This window comes from Cynoglossus semilaevis, chromosome 13, assembly GCF_000523025.1.
Source record: "Cynoglossus semilaevis isolate Cse_v1.0 chromosome 13, Cse_v1.0, whole genome shotgun sequence".
Lineage (NCBI taxonomy): Eukaryota > Metazoa > Chordata > Actinopteri > Pleuronectiformes > Cynoglossidae > Cynoglossus > Cynoglossus semilaevis.
In genome coordinates, this window is record NC_024319.1 from 14,223,181 (window position 1) to 14,242,358 (window position 19,178).

The 19,178-nt window shown below is 38.7% G+C and overlaps 1 long non-coding RNA gene across 1 annotated transcript; it reads left to right on the top strand.

The window, feature by feature from the left end:
* Positions 1–11,885: 11,885 nt before the first annotated feature.
* On the top strand, positions 11,886–13,812 carry LOC112487896 (uncharacterized). The gene is made up of 3 exons (XR_003051418.1): positions 11,886–11,969; positions 12,083–12,135; positions 13,264–13,812. It is a non-coding gene; the product is annotated as an uncharacterized LOC112487896 (long non-coding RNA).
* Positions 13,813–19,178: the final 5,366 nt, after the last annotated feature.

The window sequence follows — 19,178 nt, forward strand, 5'->3', positions numbered from 1 at the left end:
GCTAGGTCAAATTTCTCAGGAGAAAAAAAAAAAAAATATATATAGGTGTTTCACCATCTTTACTGTGTAAACAATTATAACATATAATTTTCTGAGACAGCAGAGACAGACAGACAAACTTTACCTCCCCTACTGTTGAGTAAATACAGTGAGGCAGGCATCACCCTCTTCTAATGTAGCTAGTGGTGTAACTAAGACGATTGGTCAAGAGTTTTTTTGCAGGTTTTGGCTCTTGCACTTGCTCACAATATCATCACAAGTAAAATGCAATATGTTCCTAAGAAGATACAGCTGTTTTATCAGATATTTAGTGTGTCAGAGAAAGAACTAGGCTAGGCCTTGTCTCTCTAACTTTATCTCTAGTCTATAGTCGGACTCAGAGCAAATCTCAATATCTTTTGCTTCTGCCATAGCCAATAGTGATGGGTGATACCAGAAGCTATGATTTGATGTAATAGCAATTGCTTTTTTGGCAATTTTTTTGATACCTATATAATATATAGTGTGGGATTTAAAAGAAAACACTGATAATATGCATGGCATACAGTATACTGGTCATATACCAACTTTATTATCTTTTTTCCATAAAATATTAGTACCCTAAACCTGAACCTATATGTGGACTTGATCACATGGGGTCCCTGTCCTCAATGTTACTTTACCGGTGAAGTGCGGGGTGAGGGGTGATGATGTGCAGGTGAGACATGCACTTTATTCATTCATTAATTAGTATCAATACTCTATGAGAGTAATCGATACTCAGTCGATACCTGTCCGTTTTCTCACCACCACCACTGCCACGTTTCTTTTCGCCACCTGCCGTATTGACTCCGTACAGATTAAAGCAGTTCCATGGCTTTTATTGCTCAGCTGACAAATTGCTTGCGGAAGTACGCGTCACAGGGACAATAAACCCATGACCTGCTGAGTGATCAGCCCGGTTAACTGCACTCAGAGGCAGAGGTGGAAAACTCTGAAGACAACAGAAGTGTTCACCAGGTGATTAGAGAGGAAGAGGAAGATAGGAGGAGAGTGATGCATTAATGAGAGGAGCTCTCGTTTATTAAAACTCTTACTCCAATGTAACAACAAGCACAATAAGAACAAAGTTTCCTTTTCTGCTACTTTTTAAGTGCCATTGTTTTTATCGTGCCAAGGAGAAGTAAAGAAAGGAAGCTCTCAGTGAAAAAGATCACTCCCAGAAGAACTCCAATATCAAGGCAGGCGTTCACCATAAAACTCATTTTTTAAAGTATACTTTACTCTACAAAAGTGTTGTGTCAGCTTCATCCTGAAATAAAAAAAAAAATCATTTTCAACAGGAAGCTAAAGTCGGTGTTTCTTTTCTAATAGAGAAAAGCAACAATTACAGGCCAAACAGACAGTATTTTTTCATTTCTTCCATTTGTCAATAAGTTTCATTCCAAGTTTATTCTTATTTTACCTTTCTTGTACAGAAAGGACTCTTTCTGTAGTAGTGCCACGCACTTGTTATTCAGACTCACATGAATTCCATGTTGTTTTCTCTACGGCTTAATGTCTTTAAATAAGAATTAAGTCAGAGAACAGCGAGTGTTGTGAAAGCAGCAATAAATGAAAATCCAATGACACGCAATCAGCGTCTCATTGATCATGGGACACGAATCCATCCAAAGTCACTTTGCAGGGATGAGGTTCAACCTTCAACACGGTGTTTGTTTATCTCAAAGTCAGTCTCCATCACTTCTTATGTTCCTGTACTGAGAGCTGGAGCCTTTGTCATGTCTGATTGCAGTGTTTGTAAATTGAGTTCAAGTCTGGTGTGGACTCGACCGGAGCTTATTTTCAGAAAATACAAACAATACAAAGTATTACAGAGTACAAATATACCCAAATGTGACTCATACTCCTTATTTTACTTATACTCCTACATACTTCTACATATGCACCTTACATCTACTTACTGTATCCCACATCTGAGTGGATTTTCTTTTCTTTAATAATCACTGCTACTGATGCGTTGAACCTTTGAAGTAAAAGATCGGAGCTCTCCCTAACCTCTCTCTCCCTTACTCTCTCCCTTTCTCTCTCTAGTTCCTCTTCCCAAGCCGTACGTTAAGTGTGCTTTTGCACGTGTGTCAGCTGAGAGCAGGAGGAGTAGAGGTGAGTGTAACACACAGCAGTACACACACAGCCGAGTGAGAGAAACTAAGACACCACACTGAGACACCATGCCGTCTTAAAATTACCCAAATGTTGGATGAATTTCATTAACCGAGAATACCGGGCCACAGTGTAAAGCAGGTACGAATTTCACAAAGAGCTAATTTGTTGCGTCCGTGTCACATTTTCTGACAACTAAGAGGAAGTCCAAATGTATCTGTTTCCTGGCTCTAGACCCATTCCAAAAAAAAAATGAATTGCCCCTTTAACATGTGTGAAAAGCACTTCACGCACAATGTGAGCAGCTGACCTCACACACCCCAGCTGTAACCACACGCTAAAAACCACTTCACGACTTCCACCAAAGCGCTGCTCCTGTCAAATCCTAAACAAAAATGCCTGTTGGCTTCACTTTTTACTGAGCGAAATGATGATGTCATCATTGTCCGGACGTCAGTTAACACGATCTGCAGGTGACAGCATGAGTGTGAGCTGATGATCTGGTGGTTTCTGTGGCATCAAACTCTCACTCAGGCAATATTCCTGTCAGTAGAATTAAAGGCTAGTCACTGGTGGGTGACGTTGTTTTGACCGGTGGTTGTTTTGTGCAGGTGCAGATGTTAAACTTCTAATTGCTTCGGTTTAACTAACGACTGATGCATCCTGTTAAACTCCAGAGATTTCCTTCCGGCTCTGTTTTGCCAACTCGGCCTTTCTCAAACGCCCACCTGCTGGTGCTGACGCCAGCAGCTTTCCGTGGGCCGACCCACCCATGGCTTACACTCATGCTCAATTAGTCCTGGAACGCCGGCGCTCCGATTGAACTAATGATTCAGAGCAAACCGTCCTTCTTCTCTTCCTCCTCCTCTGCTCTCCCACCATCTGGATTTGTTTCCCTCCTCCTCCTTACACACCGAGACATTTGTCGTCGTCCTCCTTCTCCTTGTGCTCCTTGCCTCCCCTCTCCACAAACTCATTTTTTCTTTAAATTGCATCTCCCAAAATGGCGTCGTCTCAGGATCATTACTGTCAGAGTGAGATTGAGGAGATGACAGTTTTGAAGAATGCAGATTTCACTGTGCAGGCAGCGACATGTTTAGTCTTTGTCGCCCTGAATGAGTTTGGGGTTGTGTGTGTGTCCGGTGTATATGTGTGTGTATGTGTATAAGAGTTGAGAAAATGGAAGCCAGCAGCACAGCAGCAACCACAGGATTGATCTGAGAGTCTCACCTCATTGATTTCTCTCTTCACCACCTATTTGTTTTCTTGTTGGATGAACCAACAACCATGCTTCACGGGAGTCATGTCACCATGACACCATCTGTATATGAATATGTTATGGCTCGTGTGTGTGGGTGTTCCATTTCACCACTCGTGATAAACTGCACAGCCTCGTGTTTTATCATTGTTTTGTCAGGTGTTTTTTGTGTGTGTGTTAAAAATATACTGGAAAGTACTGAGGAGGATCAGAGGAATGTTTTTCAGACTAGTGAACATGAATAAGAACTTTAAAATTAAGGGCTATAAAAAACATAACATATATATTTCTCTTTTTTCTTTACTAAAAATCATGTAATTTTTCTAATTTTTTTTTATCCTCCACATAAAGTGAACGGCCAATAAATGACAGTATCTCAAGATCCCACTCAATTTTCCTAGATTTAGGTCTGAATTCCAAGAACCATTTGTAGTTCAAAGTCACAAATGTGACAAAATATATTAGTCAAATAACTTTCCTGATTTTATTTTATTTTGAATTAGAAATGATCTAGTGCCAGATAATGACTATTATCTCCTGTGGACTGTTCTAAACCAAAGGAAACTGAGATGTAATATTTTGGTAATAATAAAATGCCACCTGCTGTTGTACAAAACTGTCGATACCAGTCCCACGGAAAAGTCATAGATAACACATTTGTTAAATTATGATAAAAAAATGTTTTTGCTCCTAGAGCCAAAAAAGAGGGGAAAACAAATTATAAAAGGGCAAAGCAAAGGTGAAGAATGCCAAAGGGTTTTCCTTCTTCCAGCTAGTTGCACTGAGTTGGAACTAAATCAAAAGATAATTTAGCTCAAATATCTGTACATAATGACCAAGAGTGGGCGCTGTGGGCTGCGTTCACACTAATACACTCTGGCTGTCCTCCAAAGTGGGACTGGAATATCACATTATCTCCTGCTGTGATGAAGCAGTGGTAACTGCACATGATCACACAGCAGCACTGCAGCATCATTACAGACTATTAGGATCATTGTTAGAAAATGAAGTTAATGAGTGCTGCACAAAGGCCAGTGGGAAAGGGTCTGCAATATCATATTTTACAAAACAGCACTTTGTCCGAACTATTAATGAGTAGAGAAGGCGGTGGACGCAGGTTTGAGCCAGAAAACTGCCAGAACAAGATTAGTATGAGGGGAAAAAAAGAACTCAAGAAAAGTTTTATAAACAAAAAGTTTTACATGTTCAAAAAAGGTACACAATTGCTCAATAGACTGCATAGTCTTAGGCTTGACCAAAGAGCAAAATCCAGCCCCAAACCATTACAGAGCCTGACCTCTGCTTAAGTAAAATATTCCAGCAACACGGATGTATTTTCATCTTCTGTCCTCCTGACCTTTACAATCGATCCACATCACAGCACTTAATAATCTGGCATTTAATTGTTGTTATATGTTTATATAGTACATTAAATCATATCTACACCCAAGATGCATTAAATATTGACTAAAATATAACAATATAAAATGGTTTTTAAACTTATTCCCAAAGTCTCATCATCAATTTGTTGAAGTCAATGGTGCATGAACAGTAATCTCAGAAAAAAAGTATTTTTCTAACACAAAGGAACCTGTTAAGAAAATAAGATTTACAACTGTTAATATAAAGTATTTAACTTTACATTTTTCTAACCTTCCCATGTCACCAGGTGGTGGGAACGTGAGTTCTTCCCAGTTTTATCAGTTCAGGCTCCTAATCAACTTACGTCATTAATTCAAGTGATGCTGTGCAAGAAAAGCTTGCGGTGTGTAATCAGAGGGTTAGTTAACCTGGCTAATTAGCCTCTGTGTGGCTGCAGCCCAGTAGCTGCAGTAAAGAACACAAAGGTAAACTGAAATCATCATTCATATCTGACAGGGGCAGAGGTCAGAAATGAGTCAATAACATAAAAACACTGCATCTACCTTCTGTGCGCGTGCGCGTGTCTAGCCCGCATCCTAATTGCAGCACACAGTTGTTTTTCTGCAGTGTCATCCACTACCTAACAATTCATCCAGACAGTCACTTTAGTAAATTAAACATTTGTCCTCTTCATCACGAGCAGCTTTTACGTCAGTGAACAACGTCGCATTCTCTGAAGACACTGACTGACTGTCGGCTCCACTGCTGACTTAAAAAAAAACAAACGAACAGAAGTTTAACTGCAGCCGTTAATTCCTCAAACTACCCTCTTAACGTCTCAGATGAAAATGCTGCTTAGAGGCTGATGACGCAACCTGCACAGTACATTATTAGCTAAATACTGACACTGTGTGGCCCTAGACCGCTCGTGCAACACAGTCAATTAATGCAAGATAAAGATGTCTATTCGTTATCATCATTTATTCAACTTCGACAAATTAATGTCCAGAAAGAAAAGAATATTTTTTGCACCTTGATAATTTTTACCTTTAATTTACTTGAATAATAAAGAATATTTTCATTGTTGATTTTGTGGACCCCTAGCAGCTTTACCTTTTATTTTTGTACGTATTTAACCTCCACTAATAATCTTTAACAAATACTTAAATATCCAATACTGTACATTTGGGTTAAACCTACAACCCGTCCTTGTTAGCAAAGAACAAGCCGTTGATGGATGTTCTTTTACAGTCTTGACGTCAAATATTTGAGATATTTACCAGAACCATCAGAACCCCCCAGAAAGTTAACTATAGGTTTGTGAAATAATATTAATAAAATGTATACATTTTACTTAACGTTCTCAGAAATTTGTCCCCATCATTTGTAAAAGTGTTCATTTTCTAAACTATATTTACAGAAAATAATGAATTTCTATGTTGTTCATAACATTGTTCATCATGTTTCTATGAAGTTAGGCAGGCTGATTTAGAAAATCATACCACATAGTTTTGCTCATGTCTGGTTAAGTCTGGATAAGTTGGAATGTTTGCCTCTGTTGGAAACCTGTGCTGAACCTTATGAGCTCTTTCATATTTTTATGAATTTACATTAATTGTAGAAATAAAAAATGGTGAAATATATATATATATATATATATATATATATATATATATATAAGTAAGTTGTCCTGTAATCTGGCCAATATAATCAATTTAGTAGTTTGAAATGTCAAAAGGACAGAGACAAAAGGCCTGGCTGTATACAGTAAGAATCCAGCTGGTAATGGGATTTATTCCTCAGATCAGATAAGTCGACAGCCCACACTGCAGCCTGCAGGATCCCACATATGCTCAGTGGCGATGCCTGAGAAGACACTCGGTGAGAATATTCAGGCCTCTTAATTGGATTAGCTGAGACGCTCCTGCCAGCAATTAGTCTGAGGGAATAGATGAGCACAAGGAAGCACAGAGCTATTAATTAATGCTGGGGGGGGGGGGGGGGGGGTCATTGAGTTCATTCATACGGCAGTGATGGTGATGCTAGTAGTGTCGGAGAGGAGTTAGACCATCAGTGGAGAGGCCCTGAGAGGAGTGAGGAAATCAATAACACTCTGAGCTGTGCTTTTAGTGTCCTAATGCTTAATGTGAGTGAGGGTTCACAGTGACTCTGGTGGAAACTCTGATGAAAAGTTTGGAGTGCACGGTCGTTGAGGCACTTTCTCACACTGAGCTGAATGGTTATGAACTTAATTTGAAGGCTTTGTAGGTGGAGCAGGCGGGATGATGAAGGAACCGGAGGATGGAGGCTGGATCTCCATCATCATCTCCAGGAAATTGTCTCATTTGTTCACACCTGCATTTACCCCAAATGTTTTCCAGTCTCAGGGGGGCACTACGTTAGAACAAGGATGATCTGCTAGTGCTTTACAAACCATTTTAAATTAGTTTGTCTTATTTTCAAGTTAAGTTATTTCAATATTTATTGAAGATGCAATAGACTAGATCAGTGATCACCTTTTGTACCACCTGAGAAAACACTGAGCTCTCAGAGTACCACCATGATGACCAACATTAGAATACAGCAGCATAGGCCTTCCCTGTTAGCTTCCACCACAGGAGAGATGTTTAGAAATGTTTAGAAAGATGTTTATGTTTAAGTGTTGTATTAATTGTGCATTGTATGTTTCAGATTTATTCAATTGAAAATGTGAAAATATGAATTTTTCCCATGTACCACTAGAGAGTGCTCGTGTACCACTGGTGGTACGCGTACCACAGTTTGAGAACCACTGGACTAGTTGCATTATAAAATAATAGTAAACTAAAAATGTCCTTCCTTTATCCATTATACAATGATACCACCTATTATTTATCTTTTGATCACAACACACTTGACCTGAACAAGACCTGTTAGGTAAAACAAGAACTTTCTTTGCTTTAGTTTACGAACTTGTGTATTAACATTATCTCGGTTGTCCTTCAATTACAGTAACTTCCTGTCTCTGCACTGGAACCTGCGGCTGAGGTGAGGGTCACATTGATAAATATACAACATTTCTCTTCATCTGCTTGTTATCTTTCAGGCTTCACCTCCTAAAAAAACTCACAGGCTACTCTCTACTTCCACATCCTCCACTCTCAGCCAACCCCGTGCTCCTGTAATCCTCCTCCACCCACCAATGAGAATCCCACGAGATGTCAAATCCTTTTTGTTATTCATCTTGTTTCCTCATTATCTGGACTGCTCTCTCATTAGTTATTTTCTCCTGTCAACCAGTTCATCAGTTTCTCTGTTGGAACTGTCTCATGTTTTGTCTGTATTCAGCTAACCTCCCTTGTCTGACCATACATGTCGTCACCTTCCATTTTGGTACATCGTCCCTCTGCTTCTTCTTTTTTAATGAGTCTTAGCTCAATGTTCTGTTTCCTTAAACCTATCACCGGCAGCAGGACATGCCCCAAACAATCCCAGACTCTGCTCTGTCCTCCACAGACTTTTCTTTTTTTCGGTGTATCCAGTTTCCAGATTCTTCTTCATTCTGCATTCAGATGCCATCCTTCTGAATTAACCTGTGCCTGCAGCCACCTCACTGTCTCAGCCTGAATTTGTTTTTCCTCTGCCAACCCGACCTGTCTCTCTGTACTCTCCTTACACTCACTATACATTTGTCTCACTGGCTAAACTTGGCTTGTTTCTTTGTTTGAGCCTGAGGTCATTTTCTTTTCCTCATCCAAACACTGTTTTGTCTTTCTGTTTCAATCTGTCTTTGTTTGAGCCTAGACCTCCCCATGACCCCTCCGACCCTCCACCCCCCAAAAAATCCTCTCTCTTTTTCACTGTCAATAAGGTCAACTTTTAAGACCAAAAAATGTCTAGATAAACTAAGGCTGCTCAAGAGAAAAGTTAGTTTCTATAATAAATAAAACTTTACAATTAAGTTTAAACACCATCAACAGTATTGGTCAGTGTACAGCCCACTGGCTGTGTAACTAAAGATACATGTTATATGTTATTATTGTATGTTTTATATGTATATACTGTATATATATACATGTAAATGTATATACTGTATATATAAATATATGTATATGTATATATGTATATGTATATATATGATACATTTATATGTATATGTATATATGTTTATGTAAATATACACAGCAGTAGTAAGCAACCATAATGTAGCAAAAATATAACAACCTCCCAACCCACCCCCAAAAGCTTGATAATGGAATATATTTTATTGAAATGAGCCTCATATATACACTATATTGATATATATTTTAAAATATATATGAATTTTAATAAATTTATATTAATATTAAATAATATATTTAAATATATTTGTATATTGATTATATACGTTATTATATAATTAAATGTAAATAAATGTTAGTTATAATTAATTATATTATTTTATATTATCTATACTATATATATACTGTATTTACACTTACTTATATAGTTATATATGTGTTTTTTCATATATATCAAATATAAATATAAATTGTAAATTTCAATATACAAAATATATACTAAATAGTATATAAAGTACATATGTTAAAGCAGGTTATGATATAATAAATCGTATGGTGTGAGAGTGCTTAACCACACATTTACATATATATGAGGCTGTGGGACGTTCACAGTCCATCGCGTGCTGTCTGACCTTTGTTCTTCAGGGTTCCAGTCCTACACTGCCCACCCACATCCTCACGCTCAACCTTGTGACCCTGAAAAGAATTAAGCAATAAAAGATGAATTCATGAATAAATAAATACAAATATAAATAAATAATAACTTTAAAATGTTATAATGACTACCCTCAAAGAATATATCCATTAAATCTAATTGAGATATATTTTATTTGAGGTACATTTTTCTTCAGTATTATTTTGACTAGATATTTTCTTTAAAATAATATTCCATTTTCCCCTACTTATCTTTTAATATATTTTGCAGCTTTTCTTCTGCGCTGTGATAACTTCCCTCACCAACCTCTGTATTCCAAACAGTACGTCTTATCTCCTGCAGAATTTGCCGCAGGAATCTTCTTGCTGTGAACAGTGTTGACATCAGCAGATCAGTATCAGTGTGTTACCCTTTAACACATGTCGTACACAAATCACACACATTGTCATTTATTTTAGCAGCTGGAGGGGGATTAGAAAATTCTGAGCCTATCTTCTCAAAGGTCACAACCCCGGAGGTCGAGCCCCTGACGATGCTTGATGAGGTGTCGGCAAACCTGGCAGCTTGATTTCGTAAATCCTCTCAGGTTTTTTGTCAGGAAGATTAGGAATTATCAGCAGAATTCCTAATGCTGCAGGACACCTAATGTTGCCCCAAAAGACACAGTTATCTCTTGTGTAATGTTTTTTTTTATGTAAGACGACAAAAATAATCTCTTCTCTGTACTCTGTCGCCATACAGCTGAAGCCAAAATTGGCTGCTGTAGGATGAATGGCCAGGAGCGACTGGCAGTCCGATGAATAGAATGTATTTGTGGAGGAAACCGGAATAAATTGTCGGACATTTTGTCCTGTCAACTATTGGTTAAAATGATCTTCCTTATTATGTCCCTGTAGAATTTGTTTTTTGGGTAATTGTTTTGTAGCTCAAGGTAATTTTTTTTCTATTAGCCCTGGCAAAATGAATACATTTACTGTCAACATTTTTACAAGCTGAGCTATCAAATGCTTGTGAATAGCTCTGAGGTTTTTGCTGTATTCTTGGCAACGTTCTAATCTTCTTTGGCTTCGGTTTTTATAGATCTAATGCCTTGGCCTCGTTAGCTAACGCTAACATTTTTACTAGGTCGTCAATACTTTCTAACAATTATTAAATTGCTTACCCTGTGATTTAAAAAAAACAATTTCAGATTTAACTTTTAACCACAGACAAAAGCCTTTGCCTCCTCAATTTATTTTTACATACATATATATATATATATCCATTGATATAATTGTATCGTGTTTTTTAACTCCACTTCAAAGTTTGAGTTCTTGCAAAATCACATACTGCATCTAGAATTATGATTATTTTTAAAATTAAGAAGACGTTACAACGTGTCCTGTGAAGGCATGACATGATTAACAGCGAGAACTGTCTTAGAGGAGTTATCAGTTACAGGTGATGCCTCCAAAAATCTGGTTTTGGTCTCATCCATCCACACTGAGGTCACGTGTGCAGCAATAGATTCTCACTGTTCTCTGATCTCTGCCTCATGACTGAGAAACTACCACAGCTGAACAGCAGCACGAACCAATCAGATGCTTTGGGTGTTCGTTTCTGTCCAATCCATAACTCCTGATCCAGTCTTTCACAGCCACGCTGTCCACTGTGTCTCTGGTGGGATGTTACGTAATAACCTGGAGTGAGGGTCAGGGGTGGGGTGTGCTGTGAGAGAGGGTTCCAATAGTTGACTATTGGTTTCAGATCAGATATTTCAAATAACACATATCTGGCTCTCTCTAAACAGGGACAATAATTTAATAGTATGTAGTGTAAATCAGTAGTATTAGTAGTAGTAGTATTTACTTTGTGTTTGTGTATAAATCGTCTGCATTTTTATTATTTATTATTTATTTATCATGTTTGGGAGAAACCCTGATGGATTTCAGCTGCAGCGTGTATCCTTACCACTAGATGTTGCTAATTTTACACATTGTACATTGGGGACAGTGAGGCCACTCCAGTACGGTTTCTCATTTCATACAATTTTGGAGTTCGTTCTAGTCAAATGAAGATATCTTTATATCTGACAGTGATTCGTGTTTAAATGGCAGATCTTACCATTTGATCAAAAGTATTTATAGTTACACTGAGCTGGAGTGTATAATTTGGATACACACTCATTCAGTTATATTTTATCAGTGAAGTAAAGGGATTACTTGTGCTTCTAGATCTTGGATTGCTCTTTAGTCTATTTATTCATCGTCATCTATCCAACCTTTCTAATTTAGATGGATTAACTAGTCTTTTTCCTGCAGTTCTTTGTAATCTCCACTAAGGGGAGATGCTGCGCTACATTACATGACCCAGATTTTTATTTTCCTCTTGTCTTTTCTTCCACAGCTTTGCAAAGTCACTCTGTGACCCTTCATGGACGGTTTCATCCACAAAGAGTTCTGATTGGATTAATGCCCTGAGTGTCGAGACAGAGGGAAAAACAACTTCAACGTAGAGAAGGACAAACACGGGGGTGGGTTGTTTTTATGCCAGTTCTTATCAGAGCGTCATTTGATATTGAACCTTTAGTCTGTTAATCAACTTAAATATCTATAAATGGATACATTTGTTTCATGTTCATTATAGACCATTCCTGAGGGTTCCTCTCTGAGTCTGGAGTCCAAAGTCTTCAAAACCTGGTGAGAACAGGAAAGTTCCTTTTCACACATCAAATTCACTGACAAAAACAGACCTGAACTAGACAAGGCTGGAGGCTGGAGCCCAAGTCCAAGATTGTGTCAGTGGGGTCAGTATTGAATCTTAAAGTCTGGGTCCCTGAATCTAAACCTGTCTCCAGCACACATGGTTTTAGGCCTTGATCCATTCCCTCTCAGTCTGATACAGTGTAACCCCAGATCCAGATCAACTCTCATTTCATCCTGAGTTCAGTTCACAGAGTTACACAATCAGTCCCCAGGATTTCTAATCCAAGTCACTTGAGAAAGTTTGAGACACCTACAAGTCTTGTCCCATTTGTTTTCAGGTTTGAATTCAAGTCACTTCACCGAGTCACTGCAGGAAACTTAAAATCAAATTGAGATTAGATTAGATTACTTGTCAGGGGAGTACGCCTGTTGAGAAGGATTGGTCCAGCATCTGCAACTCTGATATATTAGACTGGATCTCAGATATTAAGATGCTCACTTAACTCAACTCCTGTAAACAAAAACCTGTGGCTGTGCATGGGCTTACATTTAAAATTCAAACTTCAGAATTACAGCGGTTTACCTCAAGTCAAATTCTGGCTTGCGGGCAAAATCGGGCCCACAGTGTAATTATATATTTTTTTGCCTGTGGAAAAAGATTTTCATTTAAAGGAACTTGAGATAGGGAGACATAATAAGAAACAAATACCACTGAGGTGTTTTATTTCAAATTTAATTTCTCATGTGTTTATAATATTAAGTTTTGGTTGTTCCAGATTCAATGTTGATGCAAAACGAAGGTTTGTTTCCACATGAAAAAATTTTATATTACAGATCTGGAGAAGGAAAATATGCGCAATTGCCGTCAATTTTTCAATAAATATTAAGTTTGGCTTATGACTTCATCCTAATTTTTATTCTGGCCCACTGTGAGTTTGAGTTTGACACCCCTGCTCCAGATAATCCTGAACTCTAATCCTGAGCATTCAGAGACCGTAAGAGCCAACATCTAGTCAACATCTCTGCCCGAGCTTCAGGCTTAAGAAAAGCTGGCTTTAGTCATGACATGGTTTGTCTAAGTATTTCAGACCCTGCTGATCCGACTGGGGTTCTCACCTACAGGTTCACAAAGGACGACGCTGGGAAAGATCAAAGATCCAGTGAGCAGCAGCTCCAGGAAAAAAATACCTTGTGGTCTAGGAGCACAGGAAGGCCGACTGAGGTATGCAAATGACCATCTCTGAATGCAAAACACGTCAAACTTAGAGGCAGATCTTACAGCATCAGGAGACAGAACAGCTTTAGCAGGTACATAAACCTCAACAGTTTCCATCTGGAGATCAATAAAGTATTTTTGATTCTTATTGTTTCCTTTTCCAAAGGATTGAGCAATAATGAAAGTTTGTACTTCAATAAATGGGGTTTTCCTGATGTGTTCTGATGTACGTAGGTACTGCAGTACACCTTTAGAGAAGCTACGTATAAATTGTGTATAACACATACAGTACCTATCACTTTGGATTTGTCCGTAATGATTTACCACAGGAGATCATGTGCCTCCCTCTGCCTCCTTCTCTTTATCCTTTAGTCCCTTCAAGAATCCAACTGCTTACATGACTCAAACATACTATTTAACATATTTTGTGTAATATTTCATTTGTACTTACTGCATTCCAATCATTTTGTAAAACCCACGCATCACGACGTTCTCCGTGCAGAGGAAAGTCTGCTTTTATAGTTGCCTGTTTATCACCGTGAAAAATGTTTCACAGACATTCTGGATCATCTCCAGGGCACTTAAATGATCAAATTATGTTAATCCTTTTATCAGGGCACCGCCAGCGTTCTTTGAATCGTATTAAATATTTATTCAAAACTATGTAATTGCACTTCAAATTAAATATAATGTCAATTTTAGTCGTGCAAGAAGTTAAAGGATTAAATCCAGGGTAAACTTTAAGGCCTATGTGTCATTATTTAGCAAGTTGATTAAAATGGCAGAAAAGAATTGATTGTCAGCCGTACAATGGGCAAATACTGCATGATGAAAGGCACAAGAGCTACGTGCTACACTAGCCTAGCCGCACAATAGCATTTTGAGCTTTTGCTTTAATTTCCAAATAGAGTGTGTGGCACATGCGACACATGGCCTTTTCTCAGGGAAAGAATGGAGACATTTCTTCGTCTTTGCCTGATCCTTGGGGTCGCCACAACAAATCACCTGCCTCCATCTCACCCTATATACGCTGCCTCTACAGGTTTCACTTCAACTATCTCCATGTCCTCTTTTACATCATCCACAAATCTGCTGTGAGATCTTCCTCTGCTCCTCTTTCCTGGCAGCTCCATCCCTAACATCCTTTGTCTGATCTGTTCACTCTCTGTCCCCCAAACACATGTCCAAACCATCTCCACCTCACCTCTCTGACTTCATCTTCAAACTGCTCCACCTTAACTGTCCCTCTGATCTGATCAGTTCTGATCCTGTCCATTTTGGTAGTGACCAGAATCTCACCATCTCCGTCTCTGCCACCTGCAACCCAGCCTTTTGTCTATTCAACAGGACCACAGTCTCTGAAACATACATCATAGCAGGTCTCACTACTGATTTTTAAATCTTTAACTTTGTTTCTATTCTTCTCTCACAAATTATATATATATATATATATATATATATATATATATATATATATTTCTATCTAAATTTTAACTTTCACATCATAAAGTGGTGAATACCAGACCAGCATGGCATACCATGTTAACAATATGGTCTGACACAATTGATTTCTGTATGATGACTTCTAAGTTCCTGCTTTAAGCAAAGGGAAGTATTTTATCAGTTTTATTCCCCTTACGACTTTAGGTTAAACAGATAAATGTAAATTTATTTCAACAACCAAGTCTTTTTAAATCTACATAAAGGAAAAAGCGAGATTTGAAATAATGTTTTTGTAGCTTCTTGAGCAGCTGAGTTGGGTGGAGCTGTCCATGGTGCTGAATCTTATTCTGCATTTGTCTTTTTGAAGCATTTTTGCAAAGTTTATTTAGTAGCTTGTGAAAGATGATTTTGAAGTAAATGTCTGTGAGCAGAAGAAATTCACACAGCGCTGTTTACAAAATCTCCGCTTCTCCATACTGTGGTCAAGCAAAGACAGAAGATGCCATGTTTCACTTCTACGGTTGTGAGGCAGTTCAAACCTTAACTGATGTCCTTAGGACCAGGACACTGTATTGATTTGTAGTTTGCCTGTGAAGTGAGGGGTGAGCAGAGGAGCCCTGATTTCCAGTTGTGAATCAGTTGCAGATTTGAAACTGTTCTCAGTCAAGGCGTGATGTCAGCCTTGACCTTCACTGAGTAACCACTTCCTGCGTTTCCTCTCATTTGTGATCGTGGAACCCTCAGATTTAATAGGACATGAAATGGTGTGATAGAAGTGAGGAGGGCCACACCTTACCTCCTCTTTCTTTTGGACTACTCATACATAGCCTACCTGAAGGATTGCTATGGCAACAGGTTGCCAGTAGCGACGGGGTACTACACAGGCTGAATGTCTGCGCGTGGCAGGAGGGGGAGGAGGGGGAGGAGGAGGAGGAAGAGGAGGAAGAGGAGGACGAGGAGGAGGAGGAAGCGCACAGCCAGGGTGTGAGGTGTGCCCGGCTCAGCCAGCCAGTCAGTCAGACGCAAACACATTCATCCTTCTCACTGCTCCTGCTGCTCCTCCTCACGACAGGGTCTGTGGGTTCGTATCAGAGAGGAGTTGAGGAGAAGAAGCCGCGCGTCTCTTTGCGTCCTGCTTGATGTTTTTTCTCATCCACCGGAATGGAGAGCCGCCGCTGACCGAGACCCGGAGCTGAGTTCTCCTCCACCACCACCTCCTCCTCCTGCTGAGAACAACAGGTTAGCCTCTCACCTGCAGCAGCCGCTCTCACATCAACACACACTCGAGACGCAGAATCCCCAGGTTTTTATTATTCTCACGGTGTCGCCTGTGAAAGGTGCGAGAGACCAGACGCACCTGAGACCAGAACCCCTCACTGACGCATCCACGTGCGGGTCCGAGGCTTTATTTACTCCGCAGTAAAGCATGAACAGCAGACGACAGTTTCACAACAACACACTCACATGGGGAAATAATGGCTGTTTATCCATCTTAATGGCGTCTCATCAGTTTCACATCCAATTCTCTGCGTTATTGTCGTCGTTGAGCCGCGGGTTCTTCCATTTGTCACAGTTGGACTGAACAGACGTTAACGGGTCAGCGACAACTAAAAAGCATCGTTTCATTGTAATAACTTGTATTAAATTATATATTTTTTACTGCGTGTAAATTATGAATCCGTATTTTTAAGGCAGTTATTTAATGTCATTCCACATTACAATATCTAGTTTTAGCTAATTATACATGTTATAAATACATGTTATTTATATAACTATAAATATAGTTATATAAATAAAGGCATATTTTTTATACATACGTGCAACATATTTTTCCCTCAGTCCATTTAACCTAATTGGTTGCTCAATTAGTAAAGGAAATTTCCTCATAGCGTGTGAATGTCTGTGTGCTGGGGCTGGGGGTGAGGGTGGGGGGAGTATGGGTGGAGGCTCTTATTTTAAAGCTTTTTATAATTTACAATTTTTTTTTTTTTTTTTAGCAGTAAATCCTGGTCCTTATGACTCAGGGCTTTATTTGAGGCTGCATTACCTTTGATGACAATTGTTGAAACTATGCTGTAGTTGTCAGTCTCTGCTGCCTGTGTAACTGGTTATGGTCAAAGTGATGCCATAGGTTCAGATTCAGATCGTACCTGTGGACTGAAGTCGGGACAAAGGCCAGACGTTAGAGAACGATGGAGAAAAAAGAAAGAGAGAGATAGAGAAAATGAAGGAAAGAGGGAGGAAAAGTGTAATTGTGCGAGTTGTTCATTTGTCGTTGACATATGTCTGTTCTACTGCTTTACTCAGTAATGACTGGCAGATGTAGGAAAGTAAAATGTAAATCAGACCTTTAGATGGATACGGACGTTTCGATCTTTATATTTCCTTTGAGCAGTATTCTTAATAACCATTATGCCAAATATACACATGCAGTCACACACACACACACAATCTGGTTTTTGTGTTTTTTGAGTACTGCACATGGACATAAGACATGCCCTTAAACCAGGGGGACCGCACGTCTTTAGCTTGGGAGCTCCCATTTTTAAACGACATGGTTAAATGATCTACCTAAGATATTGAACAAAATATATTTTAATTTTCTTTATATTAAATGCATGCAGCTGTATAGCGCAATGACATTACTAATACACACTACAGATTTATATTAATATTTAATTTTCGTTTCATTTTTTCATTCATAATCTACCTGTAGCCTGTGATCTACATATTGGGAGTCCATTTCCCTAACCGTAACATTTACAAACATATGCCTAATTTAAATCCTCATTAATCCTTACTCTGGCTGAACTCTGAAACAAATAATCCTGACTCCAAACTAAACCTTTAAATTTAAAATATTCTCCCCACGTTTCAATGAAAAAGTCTCCACACGTACAGCATTACCAGCCACACACACTCACACAACACAACCCTGAGTATACACTGAGGGACGGCAGTAAGATCCGTCATATTTTTCACCTCCTAATACAGTTTAAAAACATTGGTATTTATACATACATAGATATATTTTCCAATTTACTTTGCCTTTGGTGTCACTGTATAAAATACACATTCAACCCTTCCTTATCTGTGGCTTTTTCATTATGTCGTCAGTTATAATGCAGACACTCTATATATGGTAATACGTCCTAAACCATCTACCACCTGGTGATTACATTTACCCCTCACAGCAGCTACATGACATGTCTACATGTTGATTCAGTATTGTGCAATTTTCCACCGTCCTTATCAAATAACTGAATATATCAGTGTTGTGCCAAGACCCAGCCGATGTGTTAATAACACCGTATTGAAAACAAAAGGCCTAAAAATAGGACTTGCAATAAATTCACTTGACTACATGCCAATGTGTCCCTAGACGAGACACTTCACACTTCTCGCTCTGTTACCTAAGCTGCAAGAGTGCGCGTGGAAATTGACAGGAAAGGTGTCGTGAAGACGCACTGTGTGAAAAACTAGGTGTGAATGGATGAATGACATGTGGTGTGAAAGCACTTGGTTGGTCATCAAAAGCAGAAAATCAGTGGAAGAAGTGAAGTGTCCAAAGATTCTGTCAAAAAAAAAGTCAAAGGGTCAGTATTTACATGCAGAAAAAAAAAACAACCCAAATGAATAAATTCTTTGTGAAGATGTGAGCTGTTGCTTGAGCCACTCCTTGTCCAGTTCTGGATTTTAGAGTCCAATCAATAATTTCAATTGAATTGTCTCCTTTTTTGTGATTGGGATTGTGTTAAAATAAGATAAAAAAAAACCCCTCTCAGTGAGTCTTATTCTTTGAAAATTCCAGTTTTATCAATTTTTTCCCATTTTCTAACTCCTTTGGCTAAAATACATCCCCAAACCATCACAGCTCCTAATCCAGGCAGCTCTTCTACCAACAGAGCCACAAAGACTCCAACCAAAATGTAAAATCTTATCTTTCTCTTACGTTCTACCAGAGCCTGATTAGATTTTGTCTAATGAAGCTGAAAGCCTAGGCTTTCAGTAAGTCATTATTTAAGTAAATGATTAAATTCCTAAGTACCTTGATCGACACAATAACCATCTATTTAGCATTTTCCATTAAAGATTCATTAAATGAAACTAAATAAAACCAAGACATTAAGAGCGGCCTGTCCGTACTTGGAAGGCTGACTCAGGCTTACTCTCTCTCCTTAGTTCTTCACAAAACACACAGATTTATTTTTACATTTTGTTCCACCCTTCACCCATTGTACAGAAATCGGCTTCTACCCACATTTGTTCTCACTTTCTTGTCACTTTGTGCTTTTCACTGTTTCATCTCCTGTCGCCATGGAAACCGTGCCTGATGCTGTGTATGTGTTGGACCAAAATAACCAACTTTTGACTCCAT